This window comes from Podarcis filfolensis (genome assembly GCF_964270895.1).
Source record: "Podarcis filfolensis genome assembly, chromosome: 5".
Classification (NCBI taxonomy): Eukaryota; Metazoa; Chordata; class Lepidosauria; order Squamata; family Lacertidae; genus Podarcis; species Podarcis filfolensis.
The window spans coordinates 75,394,524-75,413,129 of record NC_139608.1 but is presented as its reverse complement, the minus strand read 5'-3'; the positions used below and the strand labels follow the sequence as shown (position 1 = coordinate 75,413,129).

The window sequence follows — 18,606 nt, the reverse complement described above, 5'->3', positions numbered from 1 at the left end:
AGCAGAAATCAGGCTGGCTGAAATTCAGCCCTACATGGAAAGGCTCCTACTCCATCTGTTGTTACGAGACCTTTCCAGCAATCTCAGGGATGGCTTTATAGGGCCGCCTTGAAGAGCATGTTCAGTACATTTCCCTAAAGCGTGCTTCCTCAAACTCAGCCCTCCAGCTGTTTTGAGACTACAATTCCCATCATCCCTGATCACTGGTCCTGCTAGCTAGGGATCATGGGAGTTGTAGGCCAAAAACATCTGGAGGGACGAGGTTGAGGAAGCCTGCCCTACGGCCACACTCACATCTCAAAACACATTCTGTGTAGCTAGCCAGGAGAAGGGTGTGGCTGCTTGTTTGAGTCCCACCCTGCCATGGGCCAGGAGTCAGCTTCACCTGTTGAAAAGCAGCCTGAAGGGGGAGAAGGCAGGGTGACTCCACCTGCAGCTTATCAGTCTTCAGTGACAAGGAGGAGAAGACCCTGATGAGTACCAGCTGGCTCCAGCCTTCTTAAGCAGAGCTTCCAGCAGCTGCAAGATACTGGTAACAACACTTGTATTTCCTGGCCCTACCTTGCTGCTTCCTGATCGTTTTGATCCTTGACCCCCTGATCACTGGATTCCTTGACCCCTGGAGCATCTGACCACATGGATTGCTGTTTGCCCGACGATAGGACTCGACCTAACTTTGGATGCTGACTCTGCCTCCAGGCAAGTACACCTCAGAGATTCTTCTGGCTGGCTGAACTTCCACTCCACTGTTCTCTGCACATGGTTGCTCAGTAATGAGACTATGACCCCCCCCCCCCATTTGCAAAGAAAGCACATTGGTAGAGAGAGAGTACATTTTTCTATGCTATCTGTTTTTTCCTTGCTCACTTGCAATTATTTTTGTGAAAATGGGAGAAGGATTGGGACAAAATGGAAGGTGGCTTCTATGTATATTGCAACTTCCAAGTCTTTCTATAGGAACTGTAGGTTTGTGTGTGTTTCTGGGTTTCAGAGAAATACAGAACTTTTGCATTCCTGTTATCAAATACAAACCGAGGCTTCTAATTGGTGAGACAGGGGCAGGTTGAAAGGTGTGGGACAGAAAAGTTGCTTATGCTTGGGTGGGAGTAGGAGGTGTGCCCCAGTAGGCTAGCTTCCACGGTCCCACACTCTGTGGCATAGCACTAATATGAGAAGGTTGGTACTACCATTCTTATTCCTGTTAGAGAGGAAACAGGATGGAGTGCTTCTTCCTGTACCTTAATCCTCTTTAAGACTTTATAATAATGGTGCCAACATAAACTGCCTTGGCCCAGAATACATGAAGGAGCATCTCCACCCCCATTGTTCAGCCCGGACACTGAGGTCCTGCTCCGAGGGCCCTGCGAGAAGTGAGGTTACAGGGAACCAGGCAGAGGGCCTTCTCAGTAGTGGCGCCTGCCCTGTGGAATGCCCTCCCATTAGATGTCAAGGAAATAAGCAACTATCTGACTTTTTAGAAGGCATCTGAAGACAGCCCTGTTTAGGGATGTTTTTAATGTTTGATGTTTTATCGTGTTTTTAAAATTCTGTTGGGAGACACCCAGAGTGGCTGGGGAGGCCCGGCCAGATGGGTGGGGTATAAGTAAAAATTATTATGATTATTAATGATTATTAATTCAAAAAACTGTGCCCACTAGAGATGGGGCCATTTTTCAACAGATGGCAAAACCAAAAATGATGAACAGGTGGAGGGGGAGGTATGCATCCTGATAATCTTGCTGGTTTGGAAAGAATGGACAAAAGCACTCTCCTCTCACCAATGCAACAATGGCACTCAACAGCACCAGCTCATCAAAAGGACGGACACACACACACACACACACAACCTTAACACAGCAGGCAAATTCCTGAAGATCATTGATTGCTGGCAGAAGTTGCTTTGGCAGGCGGGGGGGGGGGGAGGTTATGCAACCCTGCTGCAACAGAATGTTCCAAATATTGACCCTTGTACTGTTTACATTATTTACCCCTGAACTGTGTGCATGAAAAGTAGGCAACCTTTTGCCCCTAAGGGCCATATGCAGTGGTTGAGGTCTGCATCCCAGCAGACACTGTATGCTGGGGGACATTCTCATTCTCACAGAGAGAGAGATTGCTGGCTATGATGGAAGAGAAGATATGCTTTTCCCCACTGCTGTTGCACTCCCCTCATCCCTTCACATAGCTGTTTGGTAGGCTGTGGTACATTTGGTTTAAATGCAGAGGAAGGCACATGAAGCTGGCTTTCCCCCACATACCTTCCTCTTTGCTACAGTTGTGCTAGAGAAGCATTGAAACCCGAAAGCATCAGTAGCCAAGTCAACGCAGAGGAGTTGGGGCAGAGCAGGGGCAACACAATGGGGAAAGAGAAAACGGAATCAATTAAATCGGAGGGAAACTGGCAATAGTGTTGGCAGCAAGATTCTGCAACAAATTCAGTATTGGTGGTAACAATGGCAACAGGCAATTGGGAAGAGGAAGACAAATCGAGCATGGAATACTGGGGTGGAAGGAGGGGTTCTGTGCCTCTACCCTGTGACGCCTCATGGAGTGTATGAATTGGAGCTTAATGATGCTGAATTGTGTGAGTTGATTGCTGAATTGTGTGCACTGGTTCCAATGAACACAATGTGTGTGTAATGAAATTAAGGTTATTTCTGTGGTGATTAATTTCTGTGATGGTTCATTAGCACATGCAGACCATCACTTGAACATGTATGAATAGGTTGTAAGCCAACGCTTAGTATGATCTACTTGAGTGTGCCTTTGTGTCCATCACCCCTCAAAAAAAAAAGGTCTCTTCTTAAAGGAAAAATGTGTTATATATCCAGAGACTTTTAAGCAGAAGAATCTTCTCTTTTGTAATGTCCACGCTTTGAGTATATACACTCACAATTGCAACAAGGGTAAGTGTTATTTAAATAGGACTGCTGTTAAATTGTAATTTGCATGTCTGTTTGCATCGCTTTACCTCCATTTATGTTGTGAGGAGAGCTGAAAGAGAATTATGGTCTGTAGCCCATGGAGTAATTGTTCGTATGAGTATTACCTAACTTAGCATTCCTTCCCTGTTTTTGAATTTTCAAAAACTGTTTAGATTAAGCTATCAGAGCACAAAATATATACCATCTGAGCCTTCATGGTCTGCTAACTTCCAAAGTGACTGAATGGATTTTCTTCAAACTTTCCAAACAAAAATTTACCTGTGAGCAGCCTGAACTCAAGAAAGGTAAAATGAAGTAACTGTGTTCCTGCTGCTAGTCAAAATATCTTGGTAAATGTGAAAAATAGAGGCCTCTTAAAGGTACATGTTTACTTTTAAGGCTTCTCTAATTCTTGTGTTTTCCTCTTATAGGGAATAGTTACCTTTAACTTTTTTATGGGACATGGGTGGCGCTGTGGGTTAAACCATAGAGCCTAGGACTTGCCGATCAGAAGGTTGGCGGTTCGAATCCCCACAATGGGGTGAGCTCCCATTGCCCGGTCCCTGCTCCTGGCAACCTAGCAGTTTGAAAGCACGTCAAGTGCAAGAAAATAAATAGGTACCGCTCCAGCGGAAGGTAAACGGCATTTCCGTGCACTGCTCTGGTTTGCCAGAAGCGGCTTAGTCATGCTGGCCACATGACCCAGAAGCTGTCTGCGGACAAACGCCGGCTCCCTCGGCCAATAAAGCGAGATGAGCGCTGCAACCCCAGAGTCGGCCATTACTGGACCTAATGGTCAGGGGTCCCATTACCTTTAACTTTTACCTATAAAGAATGGGGGGGGGGAAATAAGATAGCTTTTCCTTTTAATAACTTACAATTTTTAATAGCTATCCATTATCTCACACTTTCCTTGGATTCTTGAGGCCTTGACTACATGAAAATACATTTGAAATGCTTTGCTTAATTGATTTGTCTGTTAAAATCAGATTATTAACTAAACAACATTTCACTCAGTGATAACACTTTTCAATAGTAAATAGTCTCTTGCTGTTTAAAAGAATCATTTGGATGTTAATGGTCTGAACATTTTGAAAAGTGCAATTTATTTTACATGTATGATCACTTGACCTGTGTTCAGTCCTTAATTCGGCATCAGAAGTTAGTGAATTCTCTGTCGCCTTCCCCTACCTAAATTGTGAATGCTTTCATATTTCTGGGTTGAAGCTACCCTTTGCCTTCTGCAGGTGGAAAGGGTTCTTCCATCCATTGAAGACTTTTGATCTGGCAGAGATATCTTGCTGGCAGAGAGGTGCTTTTGGCTGAATTCCCGTTCTCTTTTCAGCTGGCAGTATCCATAAAAGGGTGCCGGGGTTGAAGGGGAAGGAAGAAATTGGCAGAATAATCCTATTCAAGGGATGCTCTTACTGATGGGAGGAAAATCTGGATTCAATCCACAGTCCTGACCACCTTGCTCAGAATGTCTCACTCTGAGGAAGGCTCCCATGGCTGTTTTTGAGAGCAAAGCAAGGAGGCAGGGGAGGCAGAGAGACTACCACCATTAAATCACTTGTAAAATGTAAGTAAGTAGGGAGTGAAGAGGAAATGGGGGTGGTGAGCTGGAAGAGGAGGCGACATCACTCAGCTCAGGAAACTTAATCACTTGTACCAGCCCTGTCAGTTCTACTTCTCAACCCTGGTTTTCCAGCTGAATTTCATTTCACCCCTTCTTTTTGGTCACTCATGTGTTCTCTTGCTTCTGTTTTGCTTCTAGTGAATTTCAGAGGCTGAGGCAGATGGGGGCAGCTCTTTGGAAATGTTGGAGGAATTTGGAATTGACTGGATTTTCAAAAATTCACTCTGGCATTTTGAAATGTTGATTTTAACATCTGTTTCTTGGAGCTAGTCTTCCCTTGAGTTTAGAAGTCCTGCTTACCTATCAGTTCTATGGTTCTTTTAGAACCATAGAATTATATTGCTGGAAGGAAACTAGGAGATCATTTTTTTTTCCCAGAGCTGAAGAGCCATTACTGGGAATGTAAAAAATATAAAATCAAAATAGGGATTTGTTTGTTTATTAGTAAACTGCAGGAAGAATTCTCTTAATATTTTCCTCTAAATTTGTTTTATCTCTGTCCTACAGCCCTTACTTTTATCAATAGCTAATTTATTACACTGGTTTTACAGAGTTGTTCTCTTACGAGGTTAAGTTGATAAAAGGCAAACCCTTTGGCTCTTATGGTACCTTGTACTCCGACTAAAGCTGACATAAGTGGTCAGTGAATCACCTTTTAAATTTCAGGAATGATTGCCAGTTTTTAATTAACAGAGGAGCAATCAATATTGCCATTCATTTCAATTTACTTCATACCAATAGGGATGTCAGAAAGTGATCAGGTTGGGAATTATGTTTACAGTGTTTAATGGTGCGGTTCACTAGAAGTGCTAATTAACCGCCAAATGGTACTCACTGCCCTTTAGTAACAAGTCTTTTAACTTTCCTATTCAAAAGAAGTAATTGTGCCATTTCTCAGGACTGCTGCAATGTCTTACCAATAGACCAGCTCCATTAATCATACTAATGCAGAGTAAGTGATTTCAAGCTTATGTTTTAATCATTTTTTAGTTGGCTTATTGTATGTGCAACATGCCCTTTGTTCACTCCTTTGTGCATGCATATTATTGTACCCAGGTAGTAAGAGAATTTAATCATTTTTAGTATTGCCAGGACATAGCATATAACACAGAGATTATTTAAACATGCTTATTAGCTTATTAACAAGCTTTTAATATTCAGTGTTTGTGTGTCTGAATACCAGTGGTCAGTGGCACTGCCCACCCAACGATGATGAACTGATGAGGACTAAGCTGCAACTTCCCCAGTTTTAATTGTAACATTCTAAAAAGAAGCTAATTTGGTGGGCTAGAAATTACGCTTTACAGGTACAGTGGTACCTTGGTTTACGAACTTAATCCATTCCGGAAGTCTGTTCTTAAACCAAGGCATGCTTTCCAATAGCAGCAGGGGACTCAATTTACAAATGGAACACACTCAACAGGAAGCAAAACATGTTCTTATTCCAAGGCAAAGTTCACAAACCAAAACACCTACTTCCCAGTTTGCAGCGTTCTTAATCCAAGTTGTTCATAAACTAAGCTGTTCTTAAGCCAAGGTACTACTGTACTCACCTTTCTCAACACAATTTGACACTATTGCTCTCCCTAGCTGCTGTGTCAGTGTCATATTTTTCCTCCAGCTGCTGCAACTTTCTCCTTGCTGAATTAGTCAGTGGGTGGTGATCTCAGTCAGTTAGGTATCATGCAACTGGCACTACATACCCAATCAAATTGGACTACATGGTAATGTCATTCAGGGAAAATAAGAGAGGTTGAAAGTGAACACTAATGAAAGCAAATCACACATGCGATCCTAACCCATTAGGGTGTCACAATGCCATGTAGCCTAATAATGTCTCTGAGAACAAGCCAAAGGAAAGAATGCTAACAATGTAAAAAACAAAACACAAAAAACAAGAAACAAGAAAACATTTGTTTGTTTGTTTTTCCCCCCAGAGTGTTGCAAAAAATCATTAAGAAGGGGGTGGGTGTTCTTACAACTGCCAAAAATGTTTGTGGAAAAATATGTGAGTAGTTTTAGCACACCACTAGCATTGACAATTCACAAACAATTTGTCTTCTAGTCAAGAAGCCATTTGCTGTTATCTTAATTCCAAGCAATGTGCAAAGTTTATTAACCATCTGGGTTAATTCCATGTATCCCTGCTTTATTAACCATCTGGGTTAATGCAATGTATCCCTGCATTTTAATCTCAACACAATGGATTTTACTGAGATTAATCCTACGGGTGGATTTCTAGTCTTATTTTGCCTTTGATTAAAATGAAACAATTTAGCTCCCCCCCCTCAAGTTTTACCAAAATGGTTCAACAGTGCGTAAACAACACACTGTATGAACAATAAAGTCTATCATAAAATACACTATATTAATATATTAAGTTTACTCAATTAACCTAGTGTGAGGAGTTTGTTTTTTTTCAAATGGTGCACATCTACCATGAAGTAAAGAATAGAAACTTCGTTATTTGCGTGTTCAGACCCAGAAACCTCCCCCCTAAATAAATTCACACTTCATTCAAAGTTTAGGTTTGGTTTTTGGCAGGTTTTAGGCCAAAACTTTATTGATTACAGAAAGTGACTGGTTGCATAGGCTCTGGTTCGACTAGCTCCCTGCCATCCAGGTAGTGCTGACCCAGGGTTCCAGCATAGGTCAGCCAAGGGTGAACACCTGAATAAGTGGAAAGCCAGGAGCAGGGTATCTCCCCCCACCCAAATGTCCCCCTGGACTAAGGCACGGGCATATCCCCCTCTCAGGGGTTGACCAAACCATCAAGTCCCTGGATTCCTTTAATGGAATACCCTTCACACAGGGATGGCGAGAGCGTTCTCCCATCCCTATCACCTGAACCAGAGCCTGTCTGCAACTTTACAAGTTGTGATGATTTGCTACATGGCAGGCGAAACCCAAATGGCACCAGCCAATCAGCCAAGTGGGGGAAATTCCTGCCGTGCCCCTGTCCCAACGACGGACGACACACGACAGCATAGCAAGGTCAAGCACAACAGGCTCTAAAAATAGGTAGAGGTGGGTGGGTGTTCCGAATGCACGCGCTGCAAGAGGAAGTGCTGGGTCATGTGCATGGGCATAAATAGGTCCCTCAAACCGTTTGAGGCCAGATTGTACCCAGCTTCGAGGGGCCTACCAATCGGGTGTTGTGGCTTACCAATTGAACCCACCCACAACACAGGGTGCCTGTTGTCCAGGTCTCACCGCAATACGTGCCCTCTTTAAGGGAGGACCCGATTAACTAGCAAAAAACCAGTTAAATGGATTGGGATATGTATAGAAATATGTATATAATTTGGCTGCTCAGTAACCCTGTTTGATTACAGGAGAGCTAGTAATAGAACGTTACATGAAGAAATTTTTAAACAGAATTATTTAGTACTTTCACACTGAAAGAGATAAAAATAACATAACATATGGCTGAGGTATGCACTAATGGACGTTTATAGCTTGTTGATTTGTATGCATGCATAAGAGAATAGGATGCTCATATATATATTGTAGGCTGATAAATTGGCATCCATCTGTCTCGGGAGACAACGGAGGAGTGTGCCTTTGGGGTTGAAGTCGAAATGTTGGAAGGTTACAGCGCCTGCTGTGGCTGTTGAGGCACAGGTGGGTTTCTTTCTTTTCTTTCTTTCCTGGTGCAGAAGTTCAGTCTACTTGTTGAGTGATACTCTCAGCTCCAAGCACCCATTGAAGAGGTGGGTCAGCATTTTATTAATTGGGGCCACCTGGCTTCAGGTAGGCAGTAGCTGACCAATTATATAAGATGATAAATTATAAAAAAGGAACTGTGCTGTGATTCTATTATATGCACATTTATGTTATACATACTGCTGGGGTCCTGTCTGGTTAATCGGGTGTTTCATTCCATTTACTGATTTATCAACTAAATATTGCAGCTCTAGAGCCAGTGCCAACTTTCTTTCTTTGCCTGCTTGACTCAGTTTTTCCTCTTCTTAGTCTTTCTGCCACCCTCCCAACCGTTCTTTGAGCGCTCTGTTCACTTCCAGAGGAACTTACCATAGGCCCCCAACATCACTCTCCCCTTGTTTGCAGTTTGGGGATAGATCTAAAAACAGGGGGGAAATGTCAGAAATTAGATTGTTTTAACAAAAGGGGGGAAAAATCTCTATGGAAAATCACATTTTGAAATCTTCTGCTCTCTGACACCATCTGGTGACGCATGTTCATAGCGCAGCCAAATCACTGTTTCTTTCCTAATGTAGCTGAGTCCTTACTCTGCTGTTGCCCATTCCTGTGTGGTCATGTTACTGAGGTAAAAAGCAGTGCCTTTGTGACATCATCAATCATTGCACCAATCCACTTTCTTGCTTCAGGCCTCTTTGTTCTTTAACTTAGTTGGTTACTAGGCATTCATGAAGGTGAGTTGAAGGTTGCAGGCTGGTGTGATAATCATTAGTTTCACATGGAAATTCCCCACAAAGCAGGTGAAATTACTTCAAGTCTCCCATGTAGTTACTTGTGATGCCCAGAACTCAACAATTACTTGTTCCAGGAAGACATATGTATTTTTCCCATTCCAGTGATGTGGTTTGAGAAGAGGACTGACTTGCTCACAGATGCATTCACTAACTTCTGAAACCTTACTGCTAATACAGTATCAATACAGATCACCAACATAAGTGACTGACAGTCCAGGGCTTGATAGTGGAGACTCTGTAGTCTCTATAGTATGGAGGAAGGGGAATTAAATGTTGCCCCAGACACCCCGGGTGGCTTCCAGCAAATTAAAACATCAAAAATAGTAAACATGTTAAATTTCCCTATACAGAGCTGCCTTCAGATGTCTTCTAAAAGTCAGGTTTATTGTTTATTTCCTTAACATCTGATGGGAGGGCATTCCACAGGGTGGGCGCCTTCTGCCCCATATCTCACACTATTCTGGAGGGTGCGCCTGTCCTCAGGGAGAGGTTTACTATGTGGGGAAGGAGGATGCAGAAGGTAGGGTAGATAGAAAAAAACCAAATCCCTGCTTTGCATGGGCAAAAGTGCTCTCCTTCACCATTGGATACAACCTAACAAACCTATACAGTGGTACCTCAGGTTACAGATGCTTCAGGTTAGAGACACTTCAGGTTACGTACTCCGCTAACCCAGAAATAGTACCTCTGGTTAAGAACTTTACCTTGGGATGAGAACAGAAATTGCACGTCGGCAGTGGGAGGCCCCATTAGCTAAAGTGGTACCTCAGGTTAAGAACAGTTTCAGGTTAAGAACGGAGGTCCGGAACGAATTAAGTTCTTAACCCGAGGTACCACTGTACTAAAAGTGCATACAGAAATCTTATGTGTCAGACCTCAAAGGCAATATTGGAATACTTTGCACCCCGCCCCTAAAAAAGACCTTAAAACTGAAGTCTACTTCATGAGGAGCTCATTACCAAATCTGAGAAGAACATTTGTAAAAAATAAAAATAAAAATAAAATCCTGCTAGATAGAAGTGACTTCAAGTAGGGCCAGTCTCACCCAATTATTTGTCTAGGACTTGTCACTGGCACTAGATCATTTGTGAGCAGCTGTAAATCACACTGTGCTAAACTTAGAACTAAAGATGCATTTTTGTTATCTAGGTTTGTTTCTGATTATGTTTATGCATCCTGTATGTATAAATTATTACCTGATTGGGTCTTCCATCTAATCACTGAGGAATGAGACTTTGAGGTGTTCAGGCAGTACTTGTCATTATTTAAAATGTCAATAGCAGGAACTGACATGTTTACTGTCAGGGCTTTCTGTGCTATTAAAGCTTGCGGTGATTTTCACTGCCCCCTTCCCAATTTCCCCACTCCCTCCAACATTTGACTTGCTTTATTGATTAAGTGGCAAAATGTTATGCCCAGTGATCAAATTGGTCAATTATGTACATCCACAGAAAGCAGTAAAAATGCTGAATGCGGTACTGGAGGCAGAGGAAGCTTAAATATCGCCTATGGTTTAAAGAAAGCTATCAGGACTCTAAATTTGAAATTCTTCCTTCAATGTTAGCTACTGGGTATGAAATTAAACATCACCTTGCCAACAAAGGTCCGTGTAATGGTTCTAGGGGTTGCTCGTGCGTAAGCTGGTGCTTATCTCCCCGGCTGGGTGCAAACACCTGGCTGGGTTGCCAAAGTGAACCTTTTCTGTCCGGGCAGCCACTCACCCATGGCTGACTCAATCGCTGGCAGAATCCGTCAGTGGGCATTTCTTAAACTTCTTCCAGCAAAGAAGCTCTTTGACGCCTAGTCTCCTCCTACTCTCTCTGCGTGAAAGCCTTCTGCGCAAGGAGGGCATGGGCAACGGAGGACCCCTACTCTCCCCGCTGGTCCCAGGCAAGGAGTCATGGGACCGCCTCGCCACTTCCCCCATCTGCCCCCCTTCTCCACTGGTGCTACGCTGATTCTCTTCCCCAGAAGATGGGCTGCTTCTCCCGATCCCTGGACGCTCTCTGGAATCCCTCTGGCTTTTGCTCTCTCCCTCCAGCACTGATGGCAGTTCCCTGACAGTACGTATAATTAAAGCCATGGTTTTCCCAGTAGTGATGTATGGAAGTGAGAGCTGGACCATAAAGAAGGCTGATCGCCGAAGAATTGATGCTTTTGAATTATGGTGCTGGAGGAGACTCTTGAGAGTCCCATGGACTGCAAGAAGATCAAACCTATCCACCATTCTGAAGGAAATCAGCCCTGAGTGCTCACTGGAAGGACAGATCCTGAAGCTGAGGCTCCAATACTTTGGCCACCTCATGAGAAGAGAAGACTCCCTGGAAAAGACCCTGATGCTGGGAAAGATGGAGGGCACAAGGAGAAGGGGACGGCAGAGGACGAGATGGTTGGACAGTGTTCTCGAAGCTACAAACATGAGTCTGACCAAACTGCGAGAGGCAGTGGAAGACAGGAGTGCCTGGCGTGCTCTGGTCCATGGGGTCACGAAGAGTCGGACACGACTAAACGACTAAACAACAACAACATGAAATTAAAAATAGGATATCTGTGGGTTTGTTGCCTTTAACGTTTCCAATTTAAAATTTCTAAATCCAGAATCTTGGGTAGTTAAAGATTTCAAGAAATGGCAAAAGGCATAATTGCAAGATTCTATGACATTTGGTTAACTTTGGATCAGAAGCAGAATACATCTATGAGAAAATGGGTATAAGATTTGGATAAGAGATTAACCAGGTAACAATGGAACTGGGTTTGGGGCAACTTCCATTCCAATATAATTTCAGCAGACCTAAAGGAGAACTATTCTAAAACCCTCTATCAGTGGTATTTGACACATTACAAGTTGAATAAAATACACGAGTTAGGGTCAGATAAATATTTAGATGTGGATTAAACAAAACAGATTACATATATATTTCCAGGAATTGTTCTCAAATACAGTGGTACTTTGGGTTACAGATGCTTCACGTTACAGACGCTTCAGGTTACAGACTCCGCTAACCCAGAAATAGTACCTCGGGTTAAGAACTTTCCTTCAGGATGAGAACAGAAATCGTGCTCCGGCGGCAGCGGGAGGCCCCATTAGCTAAAGTGGTACCTCAGGTTAAGAACAGTTTCAGGTTAAGAACAGACCTCCGGAACAAATTAAGTTCTTAACCCAAGGTACCACTGTAGAAATATTTTGGAAATCCCTTCAGGCTAATATCTCTCATATGTTAGGATACCATATACACTTTCAGAGACACTAGCTTCTCAAAATGATTGAGGGGGCCTGTCATGATGTTCTGACATCATGTGTGCAATGTCCCACAAAGTTGCAAAGATCCAGGGGGTGGGGCCAAGTGCCCTCTGAACAATGAAGGGTCCCTCTCCTCAAAAAAATTGGAGGGGGAGGGTTTGCTGTGGCCCCAGCACCTATGTACCCTTTGAACCTTAAATATTTCTGCTTGGTTATCTAAAATACGTTATTCTGGAAGATGATCAAGAAACAATTTCAACCTAATAACTGCTGCTAAGATTATCATACCTAAAAATGGGGGGGGGGGGGAGAGAGCATATCTCCTACTGTAGCTGAACTAATTGAGAAAAATTGGTCCATAGTAACTATGATTAAGCCAGCATATTATAAAAGAATACATATAAATCAGCCTAACAGGGCTATGGAGAAATGGGTATTTTTTTGTAATGTTTTGGAACAATAAGTTCAGTGATAATGTCCAACCTTTTACTGCTTTCAACCTGCTATAATAGTATTTATTTATGCTCCTTATCTTTGTTTATTTGTGTTTACACACACACACGAAGCGAGAGAGAGAGAGAGAGAGAGAGAGAGAGAGAGAGAGAGAGAATGCTGAATGCCTGAAACCAATGTGTATAGTATTTATATAATTGCTTCACTGATTACCCAGATGACCGAATTGGTTTTCGCTTTGGCTGACCACTCAACCACCAAGCATTATTTGTTTTTTTTTTTTTTTAAATAATTTTTATTACGTTTCTTTTCATAATTTTGACAATTCAATACAATACAGAAAAACCCAAATACAAGAAACAATTTTTGATTTTTTTAACAAAAAAGAAAACCATTGGACTTCCCCACACCTTCCAGATCTGCGTTCTTTGTAGTAGCAATATCAGCAATTTGTTACCTTATTTCAAACCTTGTTGGAACTTTCCATTATTATGTACCCATATTCAGTATATTGTATCTTAACTTTGTTACCTTTTAAAATAAACATAAAATATTTGATTCACATTGACTTCTTTTCTCATTTGTCATTAATTTTACCATTTGCTTAATCATATTTGCTAAAGCGTAACCTTTCCAAGAACATGCACTGTCTTAAAGTTCATACAGCTTATAGTATTTTTGCAAATAGTCTTTAAATTTTTTCCAATCCGCCTCGACTGATTCTTCATCCAAATCTCGGATTCTGCCGGTCATTTCAGCTAGTTCCATATAGTCCATCAACTGCGTCTGCCATTCCTCCAACGTGGGTAAATCTTGTGTCTTCCAATTCTTTGCGATGAGTATTCTTGCTGCTGTGGTAGCATACATAAACAAAGTTCTATCTTTCTTTGACACTTTCTGGTCTACCATGCCCAGCAGGAAGGCCTCTGGTTTCTTGGGAAAGGTATACTTAAATACCTTTTTCAGTTCATTGTAAATCATTTCCCAGAAGGCCTTCACTTTTGGGCAGGTCCACCAGAGATGAAAAAATGTCCCTTCTGCCTCCTTACATTTCCAACATTTGTTATCAGACAGGTGATATATCTTAGCTAGCTTGACTGGGGTCATGTACCACCGGTATAACATTTTCATAATATTTTCTTTCAGGGCACTACATGCCGTGAATTTTATCCCGTTGTTCCATAACCTTTCCCAGTCTTCAAACATAATGTTATGTCCGACATCCTGTGCCCATTTTATCATGGCAGATTTAACTGTCTCATCCTGTGTATTCCACTTAAGCAGCAAGTTGTACATTCTCGATAATACCTTAGTTTTTGGTTCTAACAATTCTGTCTCCAATTTCGATTTTTCCACTTGGAAGCCAACTTTTTTATCCAATTTAAAAACCTCTTGAATTTGAGCATAGTGTAACCAATCTCGCACCTTATTTTTTAGTTTATCCTTACTCTGCAGTTTCCAGTTGTCTCCAATTTTTTCGATTATTTCCCAATATTTCGGCCAATAGGCCTCCATATTGGGTCTTTTTCGAGCCTTGGCCTCCACTGGTGATAGCCACCTCGGGGTTTTACTCTCTAATAAGTCCTTATATTTCATCCAGACTGCAAAAATTGATTTTCTGACAATATGATTTTTGAACAGTTTATGAACCTTAACCTTGTCGTACCATAGATATGCATGCCAACCAAAAGCATTATCAAACCCTTCCAGATCCAGGACATCAGTGTTTTCTAACAAAAACCAATCTTTCAACCAGCAGAAGGCTGCAGATTCATAATATAACCTCAAGTCCGGCAGGGCAAACCCTCCTCTTTCTTTCGAGTCAGTTAGTATTTTAAACTTTATTCGAGGCTTTTTGCCCTGCCAGACAAACCCAGATATATCCTTCTGCCATTTTCCAAAACATTCCACTCTGTCCACGATCTGTAGGGTCTGAAACAAAAATAACATTTTCGGCAATACATTCATCTTTATAGCTGCTATTCGACCCAACAAGGAAAGTTTCAATCTTGACCAAATTTCTAAGTCCTTCTTAATTTCCGACCAACATTTTTCATAATTGTCTTTAAATAAGTTCAAATTTTTGGAAGACAAATAGATCCCTAGGTATTTCACCTTTTTAACCACATTTAATTCTGTTTCTCTCTGAAACCCCTCTGTTTCTGTAGATGTCAAGTTTTTGGCCAAAACCTTAGTCTTTTGTTTGTTCAACTTAAATCCTGCAACCCGACCAAACTCATGAATAAGTTCTAAAACTCTTTTTGTACTGGGTTCTGGCTCCTGTAATGTCAAAACTAAGTCATCTGCAAAAGCTTTCAGTTTATATTGTTTCACTCCGACCTCTATCCCTTGTACCAACCGGTCCTCCCTAATCATGTTCAATAGCACCTCCAGGACTGAAATGAATAAAAGAGGGGATAGAGGGCACCCTTGTCGTGTCCCTTTTTCAATTTTAAATTCCTCCGTCACCACATTGTTCACTATTAATTTAGCTTTCTGTTCTGAATAGATTGCTTCTATTCCATTTTCAAACCCCCGTCCCACTCCCATCCCTTCCAGATTTTTCTTCATAAACTTCCAAGATATATTATCAAATGCTTTCTCCGCATCAATGAAGATTAAAACCGCCCTTGTGTTCCTATTGGTTTGCAATAGTTCCAAAATGTCAATGATGTTTCTGGTATTTCCATATAAATGTCTACCAGGGAGAAAGCCAGCTTGGTCCTTGTGAATTACTTCATTTAAGACCTTTTTAAGTCTGCTTGCTAAAATGTCTGCAAATATTTTGTAATCCACATTCAGGAGTGAGATGGGACGGTAGTTCTTAAGCTGGGTCTTTTCAGATTCTAGCTTGGGTATCAATGTGATGAATGCTTCTTTCCACGTTTCCGGTGCCCTCTTCCCCTCCATGATCTGGTTGCATACCTCCATCAAAGGCTGTGTCAAGTAGTCCTTCAAAGTCTTGTAGTATTTGGAGGTAAGCCCATCCGGGCCTGGAGATTTGCCAAGTTGCATATTCTGAATGGCACCTTCAATTTCCTGTTGAGTTATTTTACAATTCAAGATTGATCTTTTATCTTGGGTTATTTTTGGTAGTCCATTTATCCTTAAAAATTGATCTATCTCCAACTCTTTCTGAGGCCCTTGTGCATAAAGTTCTTTGAAGTATCTGTGGAAGCACTTCCTGATTTCTTCTGGTTTCTGAACCATTCTTCCTTCAATCTCTAGATTTGTCACTGTATTTAACTTTTGTCTTTTTTTCAGCTGCCAAGCTAGCAGCTTTCCACATTTGTTTGCTGATTCAAACGATCTTTGCTTCATCTGTTTGATTTTCCATTCGATCTCTTGATTTATCAGTTTAGAGTATTGTGCTTGATGGAATTTGATTTCTCTCAGCACTTCCTTTGACTTGGGATTGGTTCTCAGTTTCTTCTCACCTTGATATATTTTCTCCAATATTTTATCCTTCTTTCCATTCCAGAGCTTTTTCTTGATTGTATTTTGTTGTATCAGAAACCCTCTCATAACGGCTTTACTTGCGTCCCAGATCATTCTTTTTTCAACTGTAGTGTTCAGGTTGATTTCAAAATAGTCCTTTAACGTTTTTTGGGCCTTTTTCACAATCTCTTGATCTCTTAATAAGGTGTCATTCATTCTCCATCTGAAGGAACCGGTTTGGGTAAGTCTAAGTTCTAGTTTCAAAGCATTGTGGTCGGAGCATGTTTTTGGGCAGATTTCCACCTTTCTAGTCTTGGGTGCCAGCCCTCTAGATGTCCAGATTTGGTCGATCCTTGTCCATGACAGGTGGGCCTCAGAGAAGAAAGTTCCTTCTTTACCTAGGGGGTCTTTTGTCCTCCATATATCAATCAGATCCAAATTGTCAATCAGTTCAAAGAAAGTTTTAGGCAGTCTGCCATCTGATGTTAAGTTTTGATTTTGAGACTTATCCATATGTGTAGATACCACTCCATTCATGTCTCCCATCATTATGATGTTGTTGTAGTCCATATAGTCCAACATGGTCTCATGCAGCTTCTTAAAAAATTCTGATTTCCCGTCATTTGGCGCATATATTCCTAATATCAAAATTTTTTCTCCTTGTGTCTGGATTTCAATCGCCAAGATTCTTCCTTGCTCATCTTTAAATACAAATTTTGGTGCCAGGCTCTCCTTGGCATATATCACCACGCCTCTTTTCTTAACCTTGTCTGATGAAATAAATTCTTGGCCTAGTCTTTTGTTAACTAAGACTTTTCTGTGAAGCCTGGTCACATGGGTTTCTTGTAAACAAATAATGTCCAATTGTTCTTTCTTCAATATGTGAAATATTTTCCTTCTTTTTTCCGGAGAATTTCCGCCATTTATATTCCAACTAAGTAGCTGCAGAGACATCCTGTACTGTTTTGTTACACCTAGAGTGGTGTATCTTCTGGTCCCGAGGGTGTAGGGCCTGCTCCGCCTCCAGGCGGAATCCCAGCTTGTGGTAGAGGACAAAGTGCTGCTGCTTCTTTTTGGAGATCTTCACCGTGATCGTGCAGGAACTTTTGTAAATCCTCTGGTGTTTTTATCTTTACCTTCTTCTGCTTGTAAGTAAATGATAACCCTTGTGGAAACTCCCACCTATAACGAATTGTGTTGATTCTCAGCAGTCTTGCCAGTTCTGAATAAGTGGTTCTCAAGTCCAATAACTGTTTTGGGATGTCTCGGTAAATTTCCACCCTTTTATCTTGTATCACCAATGTATTTGCGAAATGTAGGCCTAATATTTTGTCTCTCTCTTCCCTTGATCTCAAAATTATCAAACAATCTCTGGGTCTGTCCTTCCTTACCAATCTTCCCAGCCGAAAAGCTGACACTATTTTAAAGTCAGTTTCTTCCTTAATGCCCCAGAATTTTGAAAATTCTGTTGTCAAAAATCCAATTAAATCTTCTTGTTCAATTTCTGGGATTGCTCTTAATCTGAGGTTATTCTCACGATTTTTCAATTCCACCATCGAGAGGTAGGCTTGTTGTTCACCAATTTGTTTATGCAAAGGTTTAACTTCACCTCTAACTTCCTCGACCTCTTTTCTAGCTGCCGTTGCAATTTGAACAGCTTCCCCAGCCAAATTACGGTTTTCTTGTGTAGCTCCTTGCAATTTTTCAATTGCTTGTGTATGCTGGGAAACCTGATCTGTCAATTTCTGGATCGAAGATGTAGCTTGGTCAATTTTTGATGATTGGTTGTCAACCTTTTGATTTAAAGCTGCCAACTGCTCCAAGATTTGTTTCAGAACTCCCTCAGATGCTCCTGCTGCCATATCTTCCTCTGCTGGAATTTTAGACTTTTCGGCTTCTGCCTTTTGTACGCCCAGCACAGCTGGAACTGATGATCTGCGTCCCTGAGTCAAAGTTGTTTGTACAAGCTGTGCCTGCTTTTTTTCCTTTTCCTTCTCCTTAGCTTCCTTGGCTTTGGCTGCTCTTGTCTTTCCTGTACCACTCATCAGTCAATGTTCAAGGTCAAATTGTTATTGTCCCATGGGAAAGACAGATCCAATTTAAAAACAATCCAGTGAGAGAGAGTAAACATAAAAAGCTGTTCCCAGGCCTTATATTCCCAAAATCCTCTAGGGGGAGTACCACCAAAGTTTCAAAAAGAAGAAGGCAACTTTTCCGCCATTAAAGTCCCCTGTATGTTAAAAAACAGAAATGCAATAGTCCCAAATGGTAATAAACAAGTCCTGCAGAGTACTTTAAACTTTTAACAAAGTTTCAAAAAGGTGCCTACAATTTGTATCCAGTCCAGCTTGTTAAAGCTCAAAAGCTCAAGGGTATCCATACGTCTGTAAAAGTTTGTAACAATTTGTAACAGTTCCGCAGTTAAACAGTTTCCCCTCCAGCAGCCCGACGATTTGG

At 41.6% G+C, this 18,606-nt stretch overlaps 1 protein-coding gene and 1 long non-coding RNA gene across 8 annotated transcripts in view; one reads left to right on the top strand and one right to left on the bottom strand.

Moving 5' to 3' along the window:
* Positions 1 to 18,606, top strand: part of GRID1 (glutamate ionotropic receptor delta type subunit 1) — a 702,351-nt gene that overhangs the window by 479,415 nt on the left and 204,330 nt on the right. The gene's annotated exons all lie outside the window — the stretch shown is intronic.
* LOC310763006 lies at positions 4,014 to 8,845 on the bottom strand. Of its 2 annotated transcripts, none has more exons than XR_014548354.1 (4): positions 8,814 to 8,845; positions 8,596 to 8,644; positions 6,114 to 6,277; positions 4,014 to 4,225 (listed from the first exon to the last, which is right to left on the bottom strand). It is a non-coding gene; the product is annotated as an uncharacterized lncRNA (long non-coding RNA). The 2 variants fall into 2 exon arrangements; XR_014548355.1 differs by having other exon boundaries at positions 8,746 to 8,843.